At 37.0% G+C, this 14,223-nt stretch overlaps 1 long non-coding RNA gene across 1 annotated transcript; it reads right to left on the bottom strand.

Moving 5' to 3' along the window:
- Window positions 1-3,546: 3,546 nt before the first annotated feature.
- Window positions 3,547-10,729, bottom strand: LOC142850738 (uncharacterized). Its single transcript, XR_012910712.1, has 3 exons — window positions 10,692-10,729; window positions 5,451-5,495; window positions 3,547-3,644 (listed from the first exon to the last, which is right to left on the bottom strand). It is a non-coding gene; the product is annotated as an uncharacterized LOC142850738 (long non-coding RNA).
- Between the last annotated feature and the right edge of the window lie 3,494 nt (window positions 10,730-14,223).

Genomic DNA, 14,223 nt, shown 5'->3' with positions numbered 1-14,223 from the left:
ATATGCTATAATGTGGAGGATAAACTTTTACTGATCTCTGTGTCATTATTCCCAGTTTCCCACAGTTGAAATAATCTAATATGCCCTTGAGATTACCATCAACTAAAGAAGCACTCTTGCCCCTTGCTTTTCTGTGCCCAATGAGACTGATTTAAAATGTCACATGACTATGTGTTCTCAATAGGTGAATATCACTATCAGACTTTTATGCTTTATTTAATTCTTGATACATAAAAATTGTATATTATTTACAACTTAAACTAAGTTCTAGGACTTTTAAGTCAGAGTTCATCAAATTATTTATTTTTCCTATAGATGGTCACCAATGTGGAAATCTGAGACAAAAAGTCATTCTGAGCTTTTAACCTCCTACACAATGTGGAGTATATCCTTTTATGACTTGAAAGCTTAATAGTTTATACCTTAGTTTTCAGAAGTTAGAGTTCATTGAGTTTCCGAAGATTCCTTTAAAGAGACAAGCCCGAGTTTAGTTATTAATACAAATTTGTAAAGATTAATTGTTCAAAAGTATTATATATAGTATAATAAACTATACATTTTCCTTATACTATTCTGTCTCTAAGTACATATTTGCTAGTTTACTTCTTGCTCATGAATATTTTCTCTTTAAGGATCATTTTATATAGCCTGAGTTTTTCCTTCAGGAAGAGTTTTCACATTAGTCAAGTATCTCTTTTCTATGTTTATCTCACGTCTTTGGAACAGAAATATAGTGGTTTGTCCTCTTGGTGATGGCAAAGTATAAGAGAAGAAGGTCATTCCCATAATTGTTCCTTACCAAGGCTCTTGTCACCTTCTTGCTTATCCATTAACTAAACCATTAAGTGTATTGTATCGCAGGCATATAGGAGAAAACCCATGGAAGCATCTCAATTTGTTCTACTTTTATTATTCATTGAAACTGGTATTTTATTGTAGATAGTCTGAGTACATAAAATGGATGACTCTAATATTAGAAAAAGTAACCATTAGTAAAATAGTAAGTAGCTAAGAATGATCTCTGGCTTTCCTGAATATGTAAGTGTACTGAAAACTAAGGTTTGGCTCTACACAGAAAAGCAAATTAAAAGAGTCCCACTGCCCTAAAGAAAACTGCAGTTCTTATAACTCAAGGGTTGAAAGATTTATTTCCCTGTGGACCAAGGTTTCAGCAGATCAATTAATATAGTCTGTTCTTCTCTTCTGCTGCCATGAGCAGCAAGAAAAATGTGTTGGTTATGCCATTTCAGAGCACTGTATACACAAAGTCATACTGACGGGCTGGTCTAACCTACAGTGCACAACTCAGAAACTGGGTACCAGAAAATAATCAGTCTCTGTCCACTTGGCAGTAGCAACTGTCCTGAAGGCCAATGGTTGGCAGGAGGATCTGTAGCCCAGAATGGTTCTCGCTTCACAGCCTCTGATCAAAGGACCAAAGTCGCCTTAACTCCACAAAGTTTATTCCCTGAAACTTGCAAAGAGCTGAGAGCAAGGTGCCCCTTCCCTCTTAGCACGGCAATGAGCTCCAGGATTTAGGTCTTACAATACTACGAAGGATGGAAACTTCCATTAATGCCACCAGTTCATGTACAATGGGTTCTCTTTCAGCACAGAGCTAAGTTTTATTTGGGCTTCTTCTCCCACAGAAGGTTTTGCTGAGTTGAACCTCTATTAGGATAATAGCAAACATCTTGTGTATTAAGGCAACAAATTAGTCTCACAATGTTAACATGAGCTCCTTTAATTTTGTGATGTTCTTAGGATAGTAGGGAACTGTGTATCACTTTCTAAATAGTGTCTATGTAACCAAAAAGCTTAGCGTGTCAAAAACAAATGTCTAAATAATGGCCCCTATCTATTATGATATCATAATATTCAGTTTATCATGATCATTTGTACCTGAATGAACAAAGTGACCCAAGATGGCCAAATCCAGCTGTATGTCAAGATAGGCATCTATTCTAGAGTCATTTACTTTCTGGTGAATTACTCTGCCTATAATGAGTCTTTTCATACAAGTGGAGTTGGAAATTGACAATTTTCACTCAATTCCCTGTTCCTCTTTTCTACAGATCCAAAATATAAGCTGATCTTTTTTTTTTTAAAAAAAAGAAAAGTAGACATTGATAGACAGAATGCCTGCAGAAGAAATGGAACAACCTGTTGTGTGGTTTCCCTTCGCTGTGTTTGTGTTTCCTCTTCCAGAGTGTGATTTTGAAGAAAGAAGTCAAGATATGAGAGGATGCTGGTCAGCTGTACCCAGTTCCACAGAAAGAATGTAGTTTTCTGGAACACAGCCTGTGATAGCAGAAGGACCTGGCAAGGAGAAGGCTGTCGTTGGCTGGAGAGCTGTTGGCACTATCAGTAAATATTAAAATGTAGATTTGAGAAAGGAGGAGAAGTACCAAGTAAAACTGAAACGCAGATGGAAGCCAGAGGCCATGAAGCAAAGGAAACATAGCCTTTTGGTCAGTGGGGAATTAACATGCAGTTTTCCCCTCTTTTCCTGGGGGGCAGGACTCATCACTTTACTTAAACTAAGGACTCTCAAGCTTTGAAGCTTCACATATTGGCTACTTGTCTCCTAAAGACGAGAAGAGAAAGTTTCCAGCAGACCTGCTTCTTTAATACATAACACACAGAAACAACCAGGCATGGCTGCACACATGTTTAATTCCAATGTTTGGAATTCAAAGATCTTTGTGAGTTAGAGATCTGCCTGGTTTGTATAGAGTTCCAGGCAGAATCAGGAGTCCACAGTGAGGCTCTGTCTAAGATACATACATACATACATGGCAGAATGTGTATATGCATATATTAGGCATCTAATACACACATATATGCACAAAGGAAGTTTTCTGAGCTTTCTATATTGGAAGGGAAAACATGAGCAGCTATTATGTGTGGAAGGAAAGTTCTGTCCTTCCATCAGTACCACAGTCATTCCGTAACAAAGAAATACACAAAGGCTTATATAAATTCTAAACTGTTTGGCCTGTTAGCTCAGGCTTATTATTAACTAGCTCTTACAACTTAAATTAACCCATAATTCTCTATGTTTAGCCACATGGCTTGGTACCTTTTCTTGTTGAGCCATTCACATCTTGCTTCTTCTTCTGCATCTGGCTGGTAACTGACTCTCTGCCTTTTCTCTTCCCTTAATTCTCTTAGTCTGTCACCCAGTCTATACTTTCTGCCTGGATACTGGCCAATCAATGTTTTAGTAAACCAAATCTTTACAGTGTACAAAAGCATTATTCTACAGTAGTTCCCCCTTCTTTTAAAAACAAGACCCTGACTTTAATCTCCTTTGTTTAGCTTTTTTTCTGATCATTGTCCATATCAACTTGTAACCAAAACTCTAAGACAAACAGTCATCATAATCCAGTTTTTGAAAATGTGAGCATGGTTTTCTAGGCTACTTCCTGCCCATTGTGGACACTGGTGATTTTTGGGGGACACTGAGAAAATTTAGGATTATGGCCAAATTTTGATGAGTGTTCTGTGAGGCTGGGTCACTTCAACCAGTTACCTTGAAGCTGTTCTGAATGTAGAAGTCAGAGGAAACTCTGAGATGTTGGATCATCCACAAACAACCCCTATTTTTCTTAACCAAGAATGAATCCACGGCCTCCAATTTCCTGTGGAAACAAAAGCATAATCCTGTGGATTATGAGTGTTTGTCTTTAGTTAGAGTGTTAGTTACAAGTTGTTATAGATAATGGCCAAGAAAAGAGCTTAACAAAGAAGATTAGATTCATGTTTCCTTTTTCAAAAAGGAAAAGGAGGAAATGCTGCATTAATCCTCTTGTACATGGTAAAGATTTGTCACTCATGGTTATTTTGTTAAATCTGATTGGCCAGTAGCCAGGCAGGGAGTCTATATAGGTAGAAAAGTCAGAGTAGGAAAATTTTTGGAAGAGGAAAGGCAGAGATGCAGTCACCAGCCAGATATAGAGGAAGCAAAATGAGAATGCCTTACTGAGAAAGGTACTAAGCCACGTGACTAAACATAGAGAAGAATTATGGGTTAATTTAAATTATAAGAGACAGTTGGCCATAAGCCTAAGCAATAAGCGAGTTCATAATTAATATATGTCTCTATGTACTTATTTGGCACTGAACACCCGCAGAATCAGGGGGGATGGAAATCTCTATCTTTACAATCATGGAGAAATGTAGTTGGGCTATAGTTCCATAATTCTAACTCTAAAACTAAGGCAGGAGGGTTGCTGCATGTTTGACGTTAGTTTGGGTTACTTTGTAGCAACACCTGTGGAAATATTTCTCTCCACCCTGAAGGTAGAGATCGAAGCTTCTAAAAAAACAGAAAAGGGAGAAGAGGGAAGGAGAGAGAAAAGAGGAGGAGGAAGAAGAGGGGGGAAGTAAATGGCTTGCGAACAGACTACAAAGTGGAATAAAGAAAAAAATCTACAGTTTCCAAAGATAGGACAAAGTCAGACAATTTGTGCAGAGGGATCAAGATCAGGCACAAATGTCCACCAGAATGAGCTTCTCTCTTTCTTTGTCTTTCCCACTCTAGTGACAATAAGTACAGGCATAACTTTGGTTATAATATCAAAGCACTCAAATTATGGAAGCAAGACTAGCTTCCTTCCTTCCTTTTCTCACTCCTTCTTTTTCTTCCTCCCTCCCTCCTTCCTTTCTTTCTTTACTAAAATTTATTTATTTTATGGGTATATGTGTTTTGTCTGTATGTAGCACATGTATGTATGTATGTATTATGTACCACATGTATGCCTGGTGCATGTGGAGGCTGAAGAGAGTCAGATACCCTGGAACTGAAGTTACTGATGGTCATGAGTCACCATATAAGTGACAAAAATTGAACACGAATCACCTGGAAGAAGCAGGTCTTAAAAAAAAAGAAGCAGGTCTTAGTGATTGAGTCATCTTTCCAACTCCTCACTGTCTGTCTGAAACCAGAAGACAGAGTCTTGTAGCACTGATAGACTCCAAAGCTTGCAATTGAGACTCCCTAAAAAGAGTCCCAGTGATAGTTGGCTGTGTGACACACTCAACAAGGCAAAATGCTTTCTTAATCACTTTTATCTGGGGTAAAATATGCTATTTACAGCCAGAATCTCAATTGTTATTCAGACTTGTGTGGATTTGAGCTAATTGCTTGACAAAAATGAAAATACCAGTACTCTGGAGTCTCTAACATCTGGAATCTTAATAAGACTCATGATATACAAGAAAATTACAAACACAGAAGAAACCAGGAGGGTGACCCACCTTAAAGGAAAATACAATCAACAGGTGCAAAGGGGAAATCAACAGAAATGTTAAAGTATAACATCAACCGGTTTCAACTTTACTCAATGAGACACATTCAGATTGTGTAGTCTTAGTGAACAGCATACATGCAAACTATAAAAAGTAACCAAGTTGGGCCTGGTAGTGAAGACCATTGATATCAGTACCTGGGAGTCAGGTAGATCTCTGTGAAGTCACACTGTCCAGGCCAGCTAGGGATACAATGAGAATATGTCACAACAAAGCAAGCAATAGAAATGACAGATGTGAACCTCCTTAATTTGGCTAGGGAGAAAGCTCAAGAGTTAAGGCTGCATACTGCTCTTGCAGATGCCTTGAGTTTGATCCCCAGAATGGTATCCGTAGGTTCTTAATTGCTGTAACCTTAAATTCAAGGGGATCCACTGCTTTGGCCTCTATCAGTTCCTGTATGTATAGGTACATACTCAAATGTAGATATGTCCAAACATAAGACTACAAACAAAAAGAGTTATCTGTAGTTATTTGTCTAATCATGGGACCCCACAAATTTTGCTCATACATGTTAACAAGTCCGTTTTTATATTTCAGTTGCCACATCCATATTTATGAAGCCATTTCTAGATGAAACTGTTTCACAGCAGACTTTCTGTGATAGGAGCTGCGGGTTGCATTCTGCCACCCAGCTCCCACCACTGGCTAGCTTTACCCAAAATAACAACACACAAATTGTATTCTTTTAAACACTGCTTGGCCCATTAATTCTAGCCCTTACAGGCTAATTTTCATATCCCGATCAACCCATCTCTAATAATCTGTGTAGCATCAGTCTTACTGGGAAAGATTCTAGCTTATGTCCATCCTGGTTCGGAGCTTTATTGATCACGTCTGCCTCAGAGAGCAGAGCTATCGCGTCTGCCCAGGAGAGGGGAGTATGGCGTCTCTGCTCCAGAGAGCAGAGCTGTCGAGTCTGAGTCACTTCCTCTTCCTCCCAGCATTCTGTTCTGTTTACTCCACCCACCTATGTTTTAACCTATGAGGCCAAGCAGTTTCTTTATTATAATTAACCAATGACCTTCCTTCATCATTTCTGATCTTCCAACTCTTACCATTTTTCTGCCCTGTTTCACATTGTTCCCTGAGCCATAGATGCAGGAACTATGATGTAGATGTATACATTGGGATTGGGCTCCCCACAAGCCATTGATTTCTGTATTCTGTCCACTGTGGTTTTCTGTGATTGTTTCTATTTGGTGTAAAGAGAGGCTTATTTGATGGGGGATAATAGCTACACTTATCTAGCATATAAGGAGAAGAATAGGAATGTACTAAGAAACTTATGATGGTCTAGCAAAATGGTGGTAGTAGGGTATTTTCTAAGATCCATGAGCTCAGTAGTCCTGGGAAACAATCACTGCTGGGAGAAAGAGAAATAAGGTCTCCCAAGAATGAGCCTCCTTATTGGCTATTCCTGAAACCATATATACACAAACAACAATGACAACAACAACAACATAAATTGACACAATAGGTTGTATTGTGAATAAACATCCATCTATCCATACATGCAGTAATAATAATCAGTGAAAAAGAGGATATAAAGTAGAGGTGGCATACATGAGAGAATTTAAGGGAATGTAGCTCAAAGAGGCTGGAGGGAGGAAAGTGGGGTTCTAAAGTGATGTAATTCCATTTCATTGCAATTAAAATATATTTAAAAGTAACAGTAAAATAAATATTTTTAAAAGTAACCAAACGCCAGGTTTTAATTAAAGTATACAATTTCTTTAAAGAACTTCAGTGAGTGAAAAGTCTCAGTGGCAAAATAGAAATGATGGAGGCAAAAGTGAGGAGGACAAGGACAAGGGAACGTGTGCACGCTGAAGCTGTGGAAGGAAAACAGAAGAGGTCAAAATGCGGTCCTCATGTCGGGGAGAGAGTGAAAGTAAGTTTTGCGAGGACTTGGAGATTCAGAGAAAGCGCAAAGATTTGGACAAAAATTTTAATGTCGAAGAAATTATGTGAACATTTCTGAATGAAATGAAAGACATAGTTATATATTTAAGCAACTTAGTAACTCTAAATACAGTAAAATCAAAGAGAGCCATTTCTCAGGAAATATCTCCAACCTGTTGAAGATATTACACAAACAAAAGAGAAAAATGGCACAAAAGGCATATGGGAAGGACCATGGAATGAGCAAGTCCTCACCAGTTACCTCCAGACACAGTGGCATGCCACAACAGAGTACTGAAAGGAAGTAGGTGGTGATCAAACCTCTACGTCCCTGGAAAGTACTTATCAAAACTGTAGGTTTTTTAATTAATTGCACACAAGTGTTTTGATCCATTTCCAAACTCTACCTTAGGTCCAATGATCTACATTATGTCTTGAATGAAATCACAAATGTCTCCCATAATTTTTCTTTTCTTTAAAGATTAAGATTAGCAGAGTGCACTATTGTTGTGGTCTTGATGTGTGTATAGTAAGGTGGGAAGTTTCTCCAGCAATAAACTTGGGGAAGTTATTATTTACTTCCAATTTGTCATCATCCTTTGTTGGTTTTTAATCTATCATCTCTGTTGGCTCGAGGTTTTGTTCTGGTTCTTTTTGTTCAACTTTTGTGCTTATTAATAGAAGAAAATAATTTCATTCTCAATGAAACTCCATGACTTGTTCTCATGTTGTTTGTAATCATAGTCCTTCTTATTTTATGATGCATACAGTTTTGATATTCTCCTTTAATCCACTCTTATAAATACAGGTATGGTATAATCATTCCTTACTGGCCTGTATTGTAGCACATTAAGTTGTTCTAAAATCAGAATGACAACAGTTGTATCATAACCATATTGGCAACTTTGTGAACTTTCTCTGTATTGAAAATAAAATTATTTTTAGGTATAATTTATAATTGATATATTTTTAAGGAATGAGTCAGTTTCTTACTAGAATTTTAACATATAATCAAGTATTATGCTAAATAAAGTTAAAATTATTTTATGTACAGTGTAAATAAAGAATTCATGGCTTAATTTAGATCATAGGGTTGGAGGTTTTCATCATCCTGCACAGGCATAGCATACTCAACCCAAAACAAAGACCTTTAATATACTTTTACTATTATTTTGTATGAAGTTTTCCATATCATATTTGGTATAAACTAAATGGTAACTTAGTTTGATTAAAATATTTCTTCTTAAAAATAAGACAATATAAAAAGCACAGGCAAAATGTTTAGATTTTATTTACAATATAATAGAATCTTAAATACAATAGAATATATTGATTTTAATTCCATAATAGAGAGCACATGTGAGACAATTAATGCAGAATAAATTATAATATTATTTGCTTGATATTATAAACAAAATTATTTTAGCCAACACTGTGTTTTATGGACATTTTGGCTATGGTTCTTGCTGATGTTCAGAAATAATTTACAGCAAGAGTAATGGGAAAGTAATACCTCTTTTGAAGAACTGTACTCATAACATTTATTTAAAGCACAAATATTCTTGGTATAAATTATTTCAGAAAATTTAACCATTTTTATTTAATAAGTAGACTGCTATCCAAAATTCTGAGCTACTAAATAGAATTGTTAATGATGGAGAAAATGAAACCATTAATTTTACTCATGGTGGCTACTAATGATGAGTTAGAATTTTACAGAAAATATTTAAACACAAGTCTAACTGGGACCTCTAGGTAATTTAAATATAACTAATTGGCTATTATGCCAATCACCTGGCAGATAAAATGAAGCAATGGTTAAAATTTATACATTTCTATCAAAAGATATCAAAACAAGTTAACAACAGGACATGCAACCACATTAAAGCTTTAATTTTAAGTTCTACAAACTAAAATGATTAGGAGTGCACATGAAACATAACTAATTGGCTATATAGCCCAGCTACAGTGAGAAGAGAGTATAAGGAGTTTATTTACTCATGGTTGCTCACAATACAATTTGTTTCATCTTTGGGTTTTCCCATTACATTGGATTCATACCTATTACATACAGATTTGTGCACATAACAGACTCTCATCTGAAAACCTCTAAGGACAGGACAGGGTACTCTCTCCTCTCAGGTCCATTTTGCAAGTTCCTGGGAAGTAGTGATTGCTTAACTTTGTTTATCTGCTTATTCCTGAGCCAATACAAAGAGCAGATGTTGAAGATACTCTAAATGCAGCACATTTTTTTATAACTCATGCCTCAGGTAATTATAATAAAGATGTAAACTAGTTACGAAATGGTGGCTAAGCATTTTGGAATGGCCTATGTGTTGTTGAACAGTAATGTTTCAAAGACAAGGGGTACTTTTCAAAGAAGGAGGAAATAAGAAACCTGAGTGACCCATGTTCTAGGCAAAGGATGCTCTGGGCCAGTCTTAGAGATATACAGGTATAGACAGTGTTGTCTTTCTTTGGTTTATACAAATAGCTAAGGGGTAATTTTCCAAATAAACAAAAACTCAAAGTTGGATAACACAATTCTGACCAATACTCTCTCTCTCCATTGTGGAATCAAAGTCCATTGGTCCCATTTATCTTCGCCCTTCACCATGCTTAACATGTGAATTTTATTCACATGTCTGGAAATCAAGTTTTTCTTAAATGTGTAAATTGGATTTTACAATTCTAGCCTCAGAACCACAATGCCACTAGAAAGAAAAATAAGCAAAATGTAGAAGATTGAAATAGATATTTTAGAAGCAACATTTTTATGGAAATAGTTATCAAATTTCTGCTTATATTTTATGGACCATAAAGTCTACAAGGAAAGCCTGAAAAAACAGTTTGCCAGCTAGACAAGCTGCTGCCTTATAAAAAAAAAAAATCCAGACTTCACTAATAAGGAAGTCTGTCAAGTGAAATTAGCCCCTTAACTGTTCCTTCTAGCTCCAAAGTTGGGTTCTTAATGATTTCCACTTGTCTCAGTCACAACACACTGCTGTGAGTTTACAAAGCTACTCAATACAAAGCAACTGTGGCCACCTTGACCTGCTGGAGGGATCTGAAGTGAAATGTTGTTAACGAAGAAATTAAAGATAAAAGGCAATGGTTTTGGAGAAAGAAAAGCGAGATTCAACATGCAAAGGTCAACAACATATAGCACACAGCACATTGCATGGGACAGGAAAACAAGCATTCATTCCTTCTCACTTGACTCCTGCTCTTGCCCACTGCAGGTCCTTGGTCACCAGAGGAGCATTGTTTCTCAAGGCATCCCTTTAAATACAACCTAGGGAAAATGGGCAGCCTCTTCCCTGTGTGTTTGAGTGGCCTGCATTTGCTTCAGGACTGCAACAAACAGTCTCCTTTGAAATCCAAAACAATGAAAGACTTTAAAACCACTCTTGTCTGTCTGTCAATTTTGTTTAGTGAAACTGGTTAGTAACCCACAACAGGAATGTTACCTTATTTATGTCTGGACCTTCCTTTCACATTCTTGTAGCCACAGGCCTACACATTCCTCTTGGTTCTGACTCCTCGACTTTTTGCCAACCGCCTTCTCCCTCTTTTGTCCTCTGCCTCTCTCAGTGATAAATAACATGATCTGAGAAGCACAAGTTATTCAGTTTTAATATGGCTCCTAATACCTGGTTACATGTTCATTGTATAACTGTCCTGACAGTCCCTAATAAGGCCAATGAGACCCAACATAGCAATGTGAAGGTCTGAGAATGCAGCCACTCCTGGTTCCCTACACAGTTCTGTGGCCTGGTTCTGGTCATTATCCCCAAAATCAGCATTTTCCGACTTCCACTTCTCTCTCCACCTCTGCATTGTGTCCCTGATTTTGTCCTTTCGTTTTCTCTTTATTCTCTTTTTCCCTTAAAATAAGATAGACACTTAAGTAATATCTACCATTTAATGCAAAATTACCATAACTGTCATCCCCAGAAAGCACCTCTTCACCCTGAATCAGGAATACAATCAGAAAGTCCGGAATCTCAGAGAACTTCAGTTTTGAATGTGACAGGAAGCTTTTCCCATCTCCAGAGCACACACTGGCCTGTGTGATGTGTGCACTCAAAGTTTCCTGGACTAGCCTGCTGCCATGAGTCTACTTTTGCAGAGGCAGAGTTTCACAAGGCAAAATTTGGCTCATTGTCTACAACAGTGTCTTTGGCCACTTTTCCTATTGTATTTATGTTCTACTTTTATGCATGTCGGATGCATTCTTTATTTTTCTCTACTTGAAAAGGTTTTAAAGTTGCCATTGTCTTATAAGAAATACTTTAAAAATATCCCTTCTTATTTGACACAACCTTTTGAACCACGTCAGTTTGCCAGTTGGATCTCATGGGTTTGACACACAAAACCAGCCAGATGCATTTAAACTAGTTGGGTTACATTTCAATGCCTCTCCCAGGCTGCATCATACCAGCAAACATGCCATTGAATTCTCCCTGGACCAAAGCAGACATTCTGGTTGAAAACAGGCTCTTTAATTCTCAACCCAACTGAGTTTTTGGAGCTAATAAAAACAAAATCTTCCATCTCCTAGTCAAAGAAATAGAAATAAAAGAAAAAAATTCTTTTCAGTCTACATACACACAATGATGGTTTTCATTATGACATTTTATGCATAAATATATTATTGAACTTTGCTCTTATTAGTCCCCTTTTCTGTTTTCTGTTTTTCTTCTTCCCCTCTCCCATCAGTTCTCTTGTCAATCCTGATTTTTCTTTCCCTCCCTATATATATTGTATATAATACATGAGACAAAATTTGTGATACTTAGTCTTCTTCCACATTACCCTCTTTTTCTCTGTCACCTTTCTCCTTCCTCAAAGTCTCCAAATTTTACACTAAGAGTACACATAGTTTGTATATAGATTTCACATATGAAAGAAATGTGTTGTTTGTCCTAAATCCTCTTTATCCCATTCATCTGTTGGTGGACACAAAAGCTGGTTTCATTTCCTAGCTATTGTGAATAGTGCAACAATAAGCATGGGTAGATTAATATCTTAGTGATAGTTGTAAAGTCCTTTGATATAAACATATTTGGGAGCAGTTGCTATCCCTTCCTTTCAATATTTTTTTTCTAAAAAACACACATAAGGAAGATGATAAAATATCCTACTATTGAGACGGTGTTGTGTTTCTTTCCAAATAGCCCCCCAATAGAGTTGCAAAAATATTTTGATAAAATTAAAGCAGTTGATTACTCTTATGTTCATGAAAGCTGCATCTGAGCTGGGTCATCTTCAATGTTATGGGTGTTTTTCCTGTTCTCTCTTTCATTGTATTTATAATATAGAAATTATTGCTTGTTTTCTGCTCATTTGATTGATTTTCTTGCTTAGTACTAGATCTATTGCCTCTGTTGTGCTACTATTTCAAGATCCTATGCTTTCTTTCTTCTTTGCCCATTCCCTTATTTTTGTGGGGATTTATCTCTGGCAAAAGTCAACAGAAGAAAAGGTATGTAAGTTATTTAATATTCCAATAAATTTATTCTAGGGGCTAGAAAGAAGTATAGGCAGGGTCACCAGGCAGGATATAGAGGTGGAACAATGAGAATTCTGGGAAGAGGAAAGATTCAGTTTGCAGTCATCACCCAGACAGAGAGGAAGCCAGACATCAAGCAAGATGTCACTGCCTCACCAAAAAAGGTACCAAGCCATGTGGCTAACACAGAAGAAGAATTATGAGCTAATATAATTATAAGAGTTAATAAGAAACCTGAGATACTATGCCAATCAGTTTATAACTAATGTAGACTTCTGTGTGATTTCTTTGGGACTTAATGACTGTGGGAACTGGGCAGGACAGAACCTCAGTCAACATGGAATCAACATTGGGTATCTCATAACCAAACATAACTATAGTTCCTAGGGGGGTTCTAATACACTCTTCTGGCCTCGGTGGGAACATGTATGTGTATATAATCCCCCACAGGTACATATACATACACAGTTAAAATAATAATTACAAGTACTTTTAAAGATAGTGTCTTACTATGTATCCATGTTCAATTGGAATTTGCTACAAGGACCAAGTCGGGTTCCCATTCAGAAATCTTTCTGGTTCTGTTTCCTAAGTTCTAAGATTAAATTACTACCATGTCAAACTGAAAAATAAATCCTGAAACATATTTATTTTACCTTAGTACTAGAGTAAGAGTCTGGTTTGTTATGAAATTCTGGGATGAATATAGGTTATCATATTTATAAGTGAAATGGTTTTCTAGATTGAGTGTGTGTGTGTCTGTCTTTTGCTGGTAAGACACCTGACACTATTCTCATAACTTGTGCTTTTTATAAAAATATTGCTTCAGGGAGTGAAGACATGGCTCAGTGATTAAGATTGCTTGCTGTGCATCTATAAAGACCCTAGTTCAGATTCCAGTACCCATGGATTATGATGGGCAAGGCTCTGCCCATTTGTGCATCCCCAACCCTTCGAGAAGCTGAGGTTTGCTGATTTCCACCATGTTTTAAAGTCATGAGTTCCCGATTCAGGGATAGAATAACAGGCGAAAACCAGAAACCCTTGTCTGATGTGGGATATTCTTCTGTATATGAGTTGCTTTTATTTGATAATAAATAAAATTGTTTCAGTCAATGGCTTAGCAGAGTAAAGCCAAGTGCAAAATCCAAACAGAGTTATAAATAGAGAGTAGGCAGAGTCAAAGAGATACCATGTAGCTTCCAAAGGAGATGGAAATGCTGGAACTTTCCCTGTAGGCCACAGCATCATGGTGATACACAGATTAATAGAAATTGGTTAATTTACTATGCAAGGGTTAGCGAGGAATATGCCTAAGTCATTGTCAAAGTGTTATAGTTTCTGTGTGATTATTTGGGTCTGGATAGCGGGGGGATGAATGAGTGGTCTCCTTCTACACTTATTTGCATAGCACATGCACCTGCACACACATGAGCATATACATCACACTTACACACTAAAATATTTCCCCACAGAGACAGAAACAG

Source organism: Microtus pennsylvanicus, chromosome 5, assembly GCF_037038515.1.
Source record: "Microtus pennsylvanicus isolate mMicPen1 chromosome 5, mMicPen1.hap1, whole genome shotgun sequence".
NCBI classification, from domain to species: Eukaryota; Metazoa; Chordata; class Mammalia; order Rodentia; family Cricetidae; genus Microtus; species Microtus pennsylvanicus.
The sequence above is the reverse complement of the archived record's forward strand: the minus strand, read 5'-3'. Positions and strand labels throughout refer to the sequence as shown.